The sequence below is a fragment of the Panthera onca genome, chromosome C1 (genome assembly GCF_046562875.1).
Source record: "Panthera onca isolate mPanOnc1 chromosome C1, mPanOnc1 haplotype 2, whole genome shotgun sequence".
NCBI lineage: Eukaryota > Metazoa > Chordata > Mammalia > Carnivora > Felidae > Panthera > Panthera onca.
Window position 1 is genome coordinate 36,981,500 of NC_138346.1, and position 14,579 is coordinate 36,996,078.

At 35.1% G+C, this 14,579-nt stretch overlaps 1 long non-coding RNA gene across 1 annotated transcript in view; it reads left to right on the forward strand.

Annotated features, from left to right (window-relative positions):
• The window catches only part of LOC132671704 (uncharacterized), a 258,767-nt gene extending 250,166 nt beyond the window's left edge, over positions 1–8,601 (forward strand). Inside the window, exon 3 of the long non-coding RNA XR_009607225.2 lies at positions 8,449–8,601. This is a non-coding gene — a long non-coding RNA (uncharacterized LOC132671704). The remainder of the gene's footprint in view (positions 1–8,448) is intronic.
• Positions 8,602–14,579: the final 5,978 nt, after the last annotated feature.

A 14,579-nucleotide genomic window follows, 5' to 3' on the forward strand; every position in this document is an offset into this window, starting at 1 on the left:
TTTTTAGAGAGAGAGAGCATGCTTGGACATGCTCGCAAGCAGGAGAGGGGCATAAGAAGAGAGAGAGAGAGGGAGAGAGAGAATCCTAAGCAGGCTCCATGCTCAGTGTGGAGCCTGACCCAGGGCTCAATCCTACAGCCTTGAGATCATGACCTGAGCCAAAATCAAGAGTCAGATGCTCAACCAACTGAACCACCAAGATGCTCCTAAGTTCACAAATTTTTAAAGGATAATTTTAAACATGCAGCAGTATTGAAAAGAACTTTACAGTAAACACCCATATATTCATCTCCTAGATGCAATTAATGACAGATTATTATATTTGCTTTATCACATACTCATCTTTCTATTCATTACCCATTTGGTAACCTATCTTATTTCAAATTATGCATATCAGTTAAATTACAGACCTCAGATTAGTCTTTCCTAAATATTTCACTGTACATATCATTAACTAGGGTTTACTAATTATTTACAGTTTTTCTGATATAAAATTTAGATACAGTAAAATACATAAATCTTATGTAAATATGCTATAAACTTTGGTAAATGGATGTTACATCTGTATAACCTAAACCACTATCAAAACATAATATTGGGTATGCCTGTCTTAGTCAGAAGAGCATATGAGTCTTGATCTCAGGATTGAGTTCAAGACCCATGTTGGGTGTAGACATTACTAACAAACAAACAAACAAACAAACAAAGGTATAATATTGCCATTTCCCTAGAAAGGTCCCTCATGTCTCTCCCAATTTCTGTTGTTAAACTCCCAGTGAGAACCACTGTTTGAATTTTCCCTCCATAGAGTAGCTTTTTCAGTTCTAGAATTTCATATAGTTGGACTTATATGACATATGTTCATTTATGTCTGTTTTCCTTAACTCAGCATAATATTTTTGAGATTTATCCATGTTTTGTATATGGCACTGCTTTGCTTTTTTTTTTTTTCTGCTGAGTAATATTCCATTGTATGAATATACCACATTCTCCTATTGGTGGTTATAGTTACAGTTTACTCATTCTCCTATTGGTGGTTACCTGGGTGCTCTCCAATTTTTGCCAATTACGAATAAAGCTGCTAAAAATACTCTTTTTCCTTTTTTAATTTTTAAAAAATATTTATTTATTTTTGAGGGAGAGAGCATAAGCACAAGCAAAGGAGGGGCAGAGAGGGAGGGAGACACAGAATCCGAAGCAGGCTCCAGGCTCTGAGCTGTCTGCACAGAGTCTGTTGTGGGGCTGGAACCCATGAATCACGAGATCACGACCTGAGCCAAAGTTGGCCACTTAACTGACTGAGCCACTGCCACCCACGTGCCCCTAAATATTCTTATACAAGTTTTTTGTTAATGTTTTCATTTCCCTAGGGTAAGTGCCTGGGAGTTATCAGTATCGGTATCAGGTATCGGTAGGTTTAATTTTAATAAGAAACTGCCTGATTTTTTTCTCCAGAATGGTTGTTGGCATTGTTACCTGTAATATATGAGTTTTATTTCTCTACATCCTTACTATATTTGGAGTTTTCACCCTTTTCAGTTTTGTAGCCATCACTGGGTGTGTGTATTGATTGGTATTTTATTGTAGTTTAGAAACTTCTTGGTAACATGGTACAGCATGTTTTCAAGTGTTGATTGGCTAATTTGTATAACTGTTCAAATGTTTTGCCCATTTATCCTTGGGTTGTCCCTTGTTTTGTAGAAGTTCTATTTCCTAGATACTATTTTTTGTCAGATACATATTTTGTGAATTTTTCCTTACAGTCTGTGCATTGGTTATTTCATATAATGAGAAGGTTTTTTAAGTTTGATGAAGTCTGAATTAGAAATTATTTCTTTTTATGGTTATTGCTTTTTGCTATCTAAGAAATATTGTTCTACCTCCAAGTCACGAAGCTCTCTTCTTACATTTTCATTGAAAAGCTTTATGGTTTTAGCTTTTACGTTTCAATCTTTGTCCATCTCAAATTTATTTTTGTGTATGATATAAGGTAGGGGTTTGCGGTTGTTTTTTTCTGTGTCAGTAACCAGTTATTTCAGCACTCTTTGCTAAAAATATGTTATTCTCTTTTGGAATGCTTTGTTGCCTTTATCAAAAAACAAATAACTGTAGCAATGTGGAGTTATTTCTTGGCTCGCTCTTCTCCATTCATCTATTTGTCTATCCTTATGGCACTGCCACTCTGTATTGATTACTGTAGTTTTGCAGCAAGGTTTGAAATCAAATGGTATAAATTATCAACTCTGTTCCTTTTTTCAGGATTACTTGGACATTATATGCCCTTTGTGATTCATGTAAATTTTAAAATCAGCTCATTAATTACTACAAATATTTCTACTGGGATTATAATTAGAAAAAGTTGAATCTATAGATCAATTTTGAGATAATAAAATTTATTTTTTTTTTCCTTTTAAATGCTTTTAGCATTACAGGCAGTTCACAGAAATATGGGAGAGATCTCATACATCTTTCAACCCAGTTTCTCCTAGTGGTAACCTCTTATATCACCATAGTACAATAATCAAAACCAGGAAATTAACATTGGTAGCTATTTAATTATCTACATCTGAATAATATTGATCTGCCAATCCAGAACGTGGTAAACATCTCCATTTATTTGAATTGCCTTTAAATTTCATCAGTAATATTTTATAGTTTTTAGTGTAGAAGGTCTTGAGCATCTTTTAAAAGTTTTTCTATTTTGTATTTTTGATATTATTATAAATGGATTTTTATCTCTTATTCCAATTGTTTGCTGCTGGCTTATAGAAATACAATTGATTTTCTACTTAAACAATACCACTCTTTTTAAAACAGAAGGAGTTCTACTCATTTCTTTCCTATTCTTGACTTATTTCAAATTTTAGGAGGAAGTATAAAAAATTTCACCATTAAGTGTGATGCTAGCCTATAGATTTCCTTGAAGGTGACCTTTATGAGGTTGAGGAAATTCTTTTTTTTTTTTAAGATTTTATTTTTAAGTAATCTCTACATTCAATGTGGAGCTTGAGCTTACAACCCAGAGATCAAGAGTAGATATTTTACCAACTGAGCCAGCCAGGTGCCCCAGAAAATTCTTTTTTTAGGGGCACTTGGGTGGCTCAGTCAGTTAAGCGTCCAACTCTAGCTTTAGGCTCAGGTGATGATCTCATGGTTCAGAGCATTAGGCTCTGCACTGGCAGTGTGGAGCCTGCTTGGGATTCTCTGTCCTCCACCCTCCACCCCCACCTGCCCCTACCTCTCTTGTTCTCTCTAAAAAACAAATAAACATTTTTTTTAAAAAGAACATTCTTTTTTATTCCTAGTTATTACTTAGTTTTGTTTTATTTATTTTTATTTTTATTTTTTTTGGTATTTATGTTTGAGAGAGAGAGAGAGACAGAGTACGAGCTGGGGAGGGGCAGAGAGAGAAGGAGACACGGAATCTGAAGCAGGCTCCTAGCTCTGAGCTGTCAGCACAGAGCCCCATGCAGGGGGATCAAACTCATGGACCATGAGATCATTACCTGAGCCAAAGTCAGGGGCTCAACCAACGGAGCCACCCAGATGCCCCAGTTTTGTTTGTTTTTAATGAACAGGTGTTGAATTTTGTCAACTGCTCTTCTCTTTCTATTGACATGATTATAGTGCTTTTCTCCTTAATTCCCTTAATATGATTTTCATGTGTCAAATCAACCTGACATTTATAGGATAAACCCTACTCAATCATGCTATATCAACCTTTTTGTATATTGCTGGATTTAATTTTCTAATATTTTTTAAAGTACTTTTTGGATCTATGTTTATGAGGGAGATTGACCTATAAGTTCGTTTTTTTTTTTTTTTGCAATGCCTTCATCAAGTTTTTATATTATGCTGGCCTCATAAAACACTTGTTTTTGAAGAAAAACATTTTCTTCACTTCTGTTTCCTGAAACAAATTTCTGTAGGAGTGGTATTGTTTCTTCCTTAAATACCTGATAGAATTCACTGTTGACGTCAGCTAATTTTAGAATTTTCTTTGTAAGATTCAAAAATATATATAGTGCATTCAGTTTCTTCAAAAGGTATGGGGCTAATTTCTTCTTGTCTTTGGGTTAATTGGTGTTTTTCAAGGAATTTTCCCCCTTTGTGTAAGTTATAAAATGTATTGCCATAAAATTGTTCTAATTCTGGGTGTATCTATTGCCTTCCAACAACAATCAGATCTGGAGGGTTTGGGAAGAGGTAGTGGTAAAAAATAGGCAACATGGCTCTCTTCCAGCCCCCCTTGAGTCCAGTTCCATGTGCCTGAACTGACATTATTGCTACTTGATATTTTACTGGAACAAATTCTTACAGGCCATTTTTCCCCATCCAGTAATTCCAGTTTCTGCCCAGAACACTCTATCACTCCTCTTCCAGATAAAGGGTGGAAATGGTAGGCACATCTTACAGATTTTGACAAGGGAACTTCCTGCTGTATGGGTACTATGTCATTTATGGTGCCCTCTCTGCTTTTTCTCTCTAGGCCACCATCTTTAGCAGTTTTTATAATATTTATTTTCTTATTTGTCTCTCTGATAGTTCTGGATAAGGATTATTTTTCATTTCCTCATCTGTCTTTTAGCTGGGGAAAATACAGGGTAAGATCTTATTATTTTTCCTCATTTATTACCTCAGCATGGCAGAAGGTGAGACATGCATTCCAGAACTAATATTGTGGGAATGTTTTTGAGCATTTGCTGAGCTCTGCATTTTCCCCTCTCCTTTCTTCTCTCTAAATGCTTCCTTCCCTTTCCTGAATGCTTTTGGAGAAGCAGAAGTAGATTTGTACTTTCTTCCTTAGAAAGTTATTGTGGCACATATTACTACTATTTACTATATCCAATTCTTCTCTACTTCTGATAGATTGTATTTCTCATTTCTTTGTAGTTAGAGCCAAATGCCTTAATTTGACTGATAAAATATTAGCATAAATAATGTGTGCCACTTCTGGATGGAAGTGCTTAATTGCTAGTTGTTAATTATCCTGTGCCTCCCTTGCTGCAACAATTGAGAGAACACATGTTGATATATAGATTTACAGGATTGAAGCAGTTTGGAATGCTAACCCAACCTGTAGAGAAGAGCTGCCCTGGGGAATCAGCTAATTTGCAACACACTATAGGAGTGAATGATGAGCATTTTTTTTTTTAATTTAGGGGCTACTCTGACAAAACCTGTTTTATCTGGAATGACGTATTCCTCCTCTTTAATACTGAGGTGCCACTTTTTAAATATATGTTGCTCACATCTGCCATTTCTGTTGTTTGCTGCTAATAGATTATTTGCTATTACATTGACTTCCTTTCACTATGTTTGTCTTTGGAAGTGAGATCCTGTGAGTCACTCTACCACTTAACCCAGATATCCCAATATTAGCGTATGGAATAATCCAACATTTTCAATTTTAAAAATGGAAGAAAAATTTAACTTTTTACCCTAGAAAGGATTTTTTTCCTTGACACCACGATGGACATCAGATGCATCCCTTTTCTGTCATCCATCCCAATATACCAAAAAAGTTTTCACTCAACACTCAACTCATCTATCAAACAACTAAAATAAAAAATAAAGAGTGAGAACATGTTTATAGAGGAAGAGAATGAGTTTATTTTGAACTTAAACTTTGAGCTGAATGCAGAAAATCAGCATAAAGTATCAGTTTGTAATTTAAGAAAGAGAAAATGACCTGAAGTATTGAGTGAAGAATCAGGTACAGAGAGATGGCACTTGAAAATATAAGACTTAATAAAATGCTTTAGATAAAGCTTATAATAATAGGGGAGAATAAAGAAAAGAATAAATACCTAGAAATTAGCCCCACCAGGAGAGGGAGTCGGCCAAGAATCTGCAAAAGCAGGAGGACCAGAGAGAATTAAAAAACAAAATGGTGGGGAGAGTCTTAAGATGGAAGGGATGATGTAGACTATCAATGAGGAGAATGAGTTTGATTAGAATGAAGACCAAAGCTATCAATGGTAAGAGCTATTTCCAAAGAATGATGAAAGTAGAAGCTAGAGTATAACCTCCTGACACTACGTTAAAAGCATGTGCAAAGTCGATTCCACAGTTTTCATAGGCATTTTTAAAGGGTCTTGCAGTTGACGAGGAACTAGCATATTCAAGGCTGTCCTACATGATCATGTAGCCCTGAAGCAACTAGGATTCGACTGAATACCTTCTGTGTTCGAGGCACTGTTTTAGGCCCTGGAGTTGCAGTATTTAAAGTCTCTGCTCATGGAGCTCCCATCCTAGTCATAGACTGAAAGATGAGGATTAACCTAAAAGATGTCATTTTGCAATACTGAAAAGGGAAACATTATTCCTAAAAGCATAGAATATAAAGAAGCAGTATTTTAAAAGCTGTCGAAGCACATTCATACATACACTAAAACAGTCATTTGATTTTCCATAATTATTTTTGGAAGATGAAGTATACTTTGAATATCCTATTTAGTCGTTAAGTGAAATCAGTAATTTTCTAATGATTTTAGACTCCTGTGCAAAACAAATCTGTGAGAAGCCCTTCTCACTATCTATGCCAACAGACAAAACTATAGACAAAAAAAGCAACAGAAATAAAATTCAGTGATAATTGCTAAGGTAGTACAACTATGTTACCATTGCAAGGTAGTACAACTAATGTAATACCCATTAAGTTTCTGAAGCAATCTCTCATCAAGTAATAGAGCTATTGGGAATATGTCAAAGAAGTCATTCTTCCAGAGATCAACTTTTGACAATATAAGTCATTTTATCTATCCTTACCATGTTTCAATGATCCCCTATTCATTTACAATTGTTCCAGTAGCTTTCAATTATTCTCTTGTGTATTCTACATCATCACAAAGAATGACATCTTAACATGTCACCATGGAAACAAATTTTCCATCAAAAATGTATTTATTGCTAGGTCACTTATGCCATTTGGGGAAGAATTTTTTTTAAAAGTTAAGTCGATGTAGGGGCACCTGGGCAGCTCATTTGATTAAGTGTCTGCCTTTGTCTCAGGTCATGATCTCACGGTTTGTGGGTTTGAGCCCCACATCAGGCTCTGTGACAGCTCAGAGCCTGGAGCCTGCTTCAGGTTCTATGTCTCCCTCTCTCTCTTTGCTACCCCCTCCCCAACTTATGCATGCTCTCTCTCTCTCTTTTTCTGTCTCTCTCTCTCAAAAATAAATAAATACGAACTTAAAAAATTAAGTCAATGTATTTACTACTACATAGACACTTTATGGAAAATCACACTGAAGCAATGAAATAAATCAGATTATTTTTAACTAAAAAACTCTAAGCAGTTGCAACTTTTTGAAAATATGTATGAAAAACATTTAATCAGGTTTCTCAAGATATATATCCCACTCCATATGATTCTTTTTTATTAATATAAAACACTAGCAACACACTTTGAGTAAATGTTCATTACACAATTAAATCCATAGATCTCATATCCTAAGACTTCATTTCAACCTGACATCGGACTCTCTGTCTTATGCCCTTAGGTTCTAATAATTAACAACAATTTGGGTAGAGATCAGGGAGAAAGTGTGGCCACCTTAAATAACTCTGTGCACCCCTTAGGAAATAAAGATTAGGTAACTTTTAAAACATGTTCCTGAAGATGTTTATCCGTTGCCGCTGACTTAGATCATAGAATCTGGGAGCATTGTACATTTATAAATGAGATTTCAATTCAACCTAAAGTTAATGAGTACCTACTTCAGAGAACTATGCTTAATATATCTGGTTCAAATGGGAGTAACAAATAGCCTTACCTAAGTATATTATAGCTCAAGAATGAAATCAATTAAATGTAAGCTATGTACCATCTGAAAGAAACCCTAGATTTTTTTTACTCTATGACAAATATATTAAAAGGTAAATATAGTAGACCCTTTACATTTGCAAAGGCTATTGGCTGAGACTTTGAAACATTGCAAATTTATGAATACCACTAGAGCACCAACATTATTAGAAACAGTGCAGCTGGTCTTTCTCTGCTCCTAGATTTTTATTTGATTGAATATATATTGCACAACACAACGCTTCCTTGCACCTCAATGTCCTGGAGATTTTATGGTAGAATAAATATAACTTAATCTTAAAGCTAGCTGGGTTGCCATCAAATCCACATCGGTCTGCCCACGGCTGTTTTCTCACCCCTACTTCTCATTCTTGGATATGAATCCCCTTGAAGGCGTTTTCTTGCATTATAGGTCAGTTTTATCTGCTTTCAAGACATTTTCCTTTCTCTAATCTTTCTTTTCTATGACTTTTCAGTTTTCAAGAAAATCCCTCTGCAGCAAAGTGGTGAGCTGGTGCTACTTCTATTAACTTCACATTTATGAAAAAACAAATAAATGAACTAAAAATTTATCAACCAACTTGTGGTAAAGACTAATTCTGTAGACCATTGACTTCTTCTCTTATTGCTTCAATTTACAGGTGCTTGACTTTTTTTCTGACTCATATCCATATAGAACCCGTCATGCTGTGCTATATACTCAAGCCACAATCAACTGAAGTTGCTCGTTGCCTAAATTGTTATTCCTTATTTGATAAGGCATTTGTACCCATTAAAGCAGATTCCTGACTCAATCTTTCTTTTTGTATATGTATTTTGAACGTAACAACTTGGAGAGTTGCCATGGGGTTCGGGATCCTAATCTTTGATTAGTTTATGAGTTGAGTGTTCATTTCCTTAAAAAAACAAGCAACCCCCTCCTTTGCCCCCCTCCAATTTTGCTTTCTCTGTACTTCTATCATAGCACTAAAACCTGGCTTGGGCAATCAATTAGCTTAAAAAAAACCACCACAACAACAACGTATTTTTATCAGTTCGTGACAGTTTCTGCCATACTTGATGCCAGAACAGAGAAACAAGGCCACATTACGATACGGAGCAGAGGTAACTGGCTAGGTTTGCTCACTAGTTAAATGACTCAATCTTTCATATGAATCAGTGAAGCATATATTATTTAAGGCAAAGCAAATCATCACTCAGGGTCATTATATGACTGCTAAACAAATATTTTTAACTGAGGTGTTTATTTTAACTGGTCATGTACTCATTTCTCTGCACATTTTTTATATGACTGCGAAATTTTTGTACCAACCACCCAAATCATCTAAAATTTGAAAAATATATATGAGGACAACTACTACAATATGATAATATAAAATAAAAATACTCTATTTCAGATAAGGAATAGTACATGCTAATCAATGAAGTTTTTTAGGGAAACATCATTTATGTAAAGCAATTATCCAGAAAAAGCAAGGTAGGGCTAGTGTTATCTGAATTTCCTTTCAGGTATGCACAATTATTTCTCCCTCTATTACATATTTATGGAGACATTGTGTTTTACGAAACATCATAATTCCTTAAGCTTGTAAATAGACCACTAAATATGGCAGCACTTTGGGAAGGATGTCTCAGAGAAATATGTAAGAAATATAATGATGTCGTACTTGCAAGTGTTTTTAGTCAGGACAAAGATGGGAGATTCAAAGTCCAGTGGTTCAGGTGAGTTCAAAGGCACACCCCTTAGCTAGGGACCCACTAAGAATCTTTTAGTTTTAGAGCCTAATAACAACTTCCATAAAGGCCATGAACCACATTAATAATGGACTTAATGTTAACATTTCTTCTAAGCCAGTACTTGAGTAGGTCAGTGGGGAGGGGATGGGAAGTAACAATTATTTTGTTACTCGATTTTCAATTCTCTCTCTGTCTTCCATCATACTTATACCCTAAGATGCAGTCAGCAAAGGATAAAACTTAACATGGGAAGTAATAATTCGCTAGAAACAGTAGTTGTCACTTATGTAACACTTTGTGTTCTTAGAAGGCAAGTACATATAGCACATATAAACCTACCAACAACCCTTTGAATTCAGGGTAGATATTATCATTATAGTAGATGAGGGATCTGAGGCTTCACATGGTTAAAGAACTTGTCCAAATCACTCTATTTGGAATTTGATTTCTTCTTGTCTCAGGATTTCAAGTTCTAAACCACTATGCTTACTTTTTTCGCTAGAATAGTCAATTATTAACCATAAAGAAGAAAAATAAAAACCTTCTAAGCAGAGTTGAAGCAAATTTTCTTTTTATTTTCTCTTCTTGTTACTGCTCCAAACCCAAACATACCGATACATATAAAATCTTACTATAAATATTAACTTTTTACTTTATTCGTTCATTTCCTAATATAATTTAGCTTGATGTCCAGTCTATTCTCTTTTAAAAAGTAACTACAGAGTACACATTCAAATCCTTTTGTTAATAGAACAACTTATTTGGATGTTTAGAGAGTAATTTAAAATATTATTTTGAGTAATAACACAATATAACATTACAATTTTATATTATTTATGATGGCATTTAAAATATGGTACTGCTAGTGACTATTGCCTATTGTGCTCATTGAACATAATTATTATAATGTAATTAGACTTTTCTTTTAATGGTTGTTTATATCCTTAATTTTCCACATACTGTACAAATCTTATTTTTATAAGGTTAATTAGAATTACTCCGTCTAGAAGACCAGCATTCTTGCTATTTAGGAGTTTTAACCAGATTATGATGAATACTTCACATTTGCCTTTGAAATAACAGATAATACTGTATGTCTTATGTGGCCATATTTTGAGCCTTAAGATTGTAAGTGATACATTAAGAAATGATCAAATAATCAGTTACCATACTCCAGCTTAATTCAGCAACTAATGTATGACTCAATTAGTTTCTTGGGTTGTTTGTTACACAGAAAACACATTTAAAAATTATAGCTGGGCGTACTGAAACAGAGTGGGTCAAAACTTGAGTGGTGAGACGTACTTTACTGGTTTTTTATAAAAAGAAATAATTCTAAGTGATTTTTAAACAACTTTACTTACAGAAACACACAGACACCTTTCTTTGATTTTCAGAACTGTAGTAAGTATTTCAAGGGTACATTTACATTTTAGAATTTATATCTTCACGTGAATTCATGGTCTCTTTTACGGGTTTCTAAAATAATCCTAAAAATGGTTTCCTTACCTGTTAGCAGTACTCTCTACATTAATTCCATATTGCACAGCCAGATTAATCTCCTAAAATAGATTCTGTTTATGCTACTCCCCACCCCTGCTCAAAATCCTCAGTAGTTCCTGACTTCCTGCCAGATGAATGGCAGATTTCCTCTACCTGGCATTCTAATGATGGCATGGTCTGCCCACAATCTAGTTCTTTCTTGCTCTGTCTCTCGTCACTTTCCTACCCACATCCACACTGAACATCTAGTTGATTATTTGCCATATTTGCATCTTTTTTTACCTCTCTCTCATGCTGCCACTTTTAACCCTTCCCCTCATAGAATTAGAAATTCTCTGAATTCATGATGTTGAATTAAATAAATTAAATGGTCTATACCAGGGGTCAGCAAACTTTCCTGTAAAGGGCCAGATAATACATATTTGGAGCTTAGTAGGCTATACATTCTGTGTCACAACTGTTTAACTCTGCTATAGTGCAAAAGCAGCCATAGACAGTACGTGAAATGAATGAGTCTGGCAGTGTTCCAATGAAACTTGTTTACAGACACTGGAATTTGAATTTCACGTAATTTTTCCATGTCACAGAAATAGTATTCTTCTTTTCACTTTCTTTAATTATTAAAAAACATAAGAATACATTTTTCGCTCATGGACTATACAAAACCAAGCATGGGTCAGAGTTGGCTTGCAGGCCATAGTTTCCTGAACCTTTGTCAATACAGTGGGATACTATGTAGTCATTAAAGAGAATGGAGTAGGTCTATATAAAGTGATATGGAATGCATTGTTATTTATTAAAGCAAAAGCTGAACACTATCCTGGCATGATAACTTCGGTAACTTTTCTTTTTATATTTTTCATATGCTATTAACTTTATTCCAGGAAAATAACTAAAAACCTATGAAATGTTTGAGATAGCAGATTGGGGAGGAAGAATTTTACTTTCATAGTATTCCTTTATGACCACTTGGATTTTCTGTCCTTGGTCATGTATTATTTTTATTATTAGCAGTATTTAAAGCATCAAGAGAACTTCTCTGTGAGCTAGAGTTATGGATCATTTGTTTGATTTTCTCTTTACCTTTTTTCTGTAACACAAATCCATTTTAAATTGCCTATTCTTCAAGTCAAGCAGAGCAGTCATCTTTTCCCTTTTTCAGCCCAAGCGGTTTTTCTTTCCTTCCTTTAGTCCTTTCCCCCACCCCCACCCCCACCATGCGCACAATATAGAATTAACAAAAGCTGCTTATCAACTCCTTATGGAGATTTTTTTTCCAGATTAGCATACATATTTATTTATGTTATATCCTTGTGGGCACATTCAGATGATAGTCTGTCATATTGCCTCCAGGGTATTGAGTATTCCATGCATTTGCCTCCTACTCATAAGACCATATTGCTGTACAAGTGAAACTAAAGCTACTAGAGAGATACCTGAGTGCATTCTCATCCTAAGAACTTTGTACTTTGAACAAAGTCTTTAGAGTTTTCAACATGGGAAAAACACATCTTGTGCAGAGGATCAGGAATTAGAATGCCATTGGGCTTCTCAATGCCCACACTGAAAGCTAAAACAAAATGAATTAGAACCTTAAACATTCTGAAAAAAAAAATTACTTCCAAATTGGAGTCATATAGTCACTCCTGTTATCAATCAAGTGTGAAGGCAGAGTAAAGACATTTTTAGATATGCAAAGTCTCAAAAATCTTCTTAAGAAGCTACTGGAGGAAGTGCTCCACCAAAAGAAGGTGGTAAGCCAAGAAGACATGATTTGTTAACTCAGGCCACACTAGGTGACTTAAATAGTAGACTTCTTTCTCACAGTTCTAGGGGCTGGGAAGTCCAAGTTCAAAGTGCTAACAGATTCGGTTCTAGTTGAGGGCCCACTTTCTTGTTTGCAGATGGCCATCTTTTCACTGTAACCCCTCACATAGTGGAAGGGGGTGAGGGAGCTCTCTGTGGTCTCCTTTACAAGGTCACTAATGTCACGTATAAGGGCTCCACCCAAAGGCCTACCTCCTCATACCATAACACTGAAGGTTGGAATTTCAACATATGGATTTTAAGGGAGATAGAAACATTCAGTCCACCTCACGTGGGATCCAGGAAACAAGGGATCCAAGATAAGAAAGAGAATTCTCAGGATGTTAGTGAAGGGAGATCCCATAGTGATGGTGTACCAGACATTCAAGGCAACCAGAAGATGCCAGGAGACTTTTTCAAAAACATAAAATTAATATAATATCTGATATATCTATACATTTTGAGAAGAGAGTTACATGAGGAGTTTGCTGTTTCATAATTTATAAATACATAGAAAATGTAGCAAACAAATACAACCATGACAGTCATTAACCCAAAGGAAAAGAGCTCTTAAGAACTGAATATCCTCATCTGTTTCAAATTCTAAGACCTTAGGTCAGTAATTTGAAATTAGCCAAGGCAGGAGTATTTGTACCATTGAAATCAGCAAATTGAACAAATCAGGACTTTTTTTCTTTTCAGAGAATCAGTTTACCAGAACACCAGTAGTATTTGATTCAAATCTGAGTTGAGCTTATACAGTCACTTCAATGTTGTGAATGCTGAATGTTAGTCTGATTAAAATCATAATATAACTTTATTGGGAGGATGGGGTGGAGGCGTGATAAGGAGTACATGTGTGGTGGGAGCAAAGGAGTAAAGGAAACTAAACCTTTAACCCTCACATCCAGGGATTCAATAGCTAATGTCTAATATAGAAAACTACAGAATTTGAATTATTCAGAGAAAAGAATAACCTATGGGAAGGAAGGTTGGACAACTCTCATTTTTCATATCAAACTTTTACAACAAATCTTAGAAAATTATCTGATTCTTTAAACTGTTGGAGTTTCTAAGAAAATAAATTTAAAACCTGACAATGGAAAAGTAAATAGATTGTGAATTTTCACGATTTTTGTTTATAAATTGCTTGAAACGTCACACTGAGCAAACATACCTATGTGTCCAAATAGTAATAGTGTGCCGTATAGCGTGTCTGAGGTTCTGTTTACAGGTTCTTTTGTGATTCATACCAACTCTTCTTTCCTCACTATCCCTGTTGCCTGCCTGACAATCTTCTGTTATTTTCTGTGCCTTCCTCGGTTTGCCATATAAGCACCACAACACTCCCACTGAATTCTGGATGCTTTTCTGTCGTACATTGCACGGCCACACATACACAACACACACATGTGCACATTTGTAACACTGTGTGTGTATGTGTCTGTGCATACACACACACAAGGAATGATATTTTTCATGGTTTATTTGAGCCTGAAATTCTGGAACCATATAAAACAAGAGAAAAAAGATTAAACTCAAGTTACTTTTGAGTTTACAACTTTTAATGATTCTAAGAATTATCGGTATGAATTCTGTTATATATATAAAATAGAAAATCCAATTAAGAGTGGCTTGTAAGAAAGTATTAGCACGTGTTAAAGGAAGTGCAGAATGTGGGCAGGCTATAGGTTGATTCATTCAGTGGCCCAACATTACCATCAAG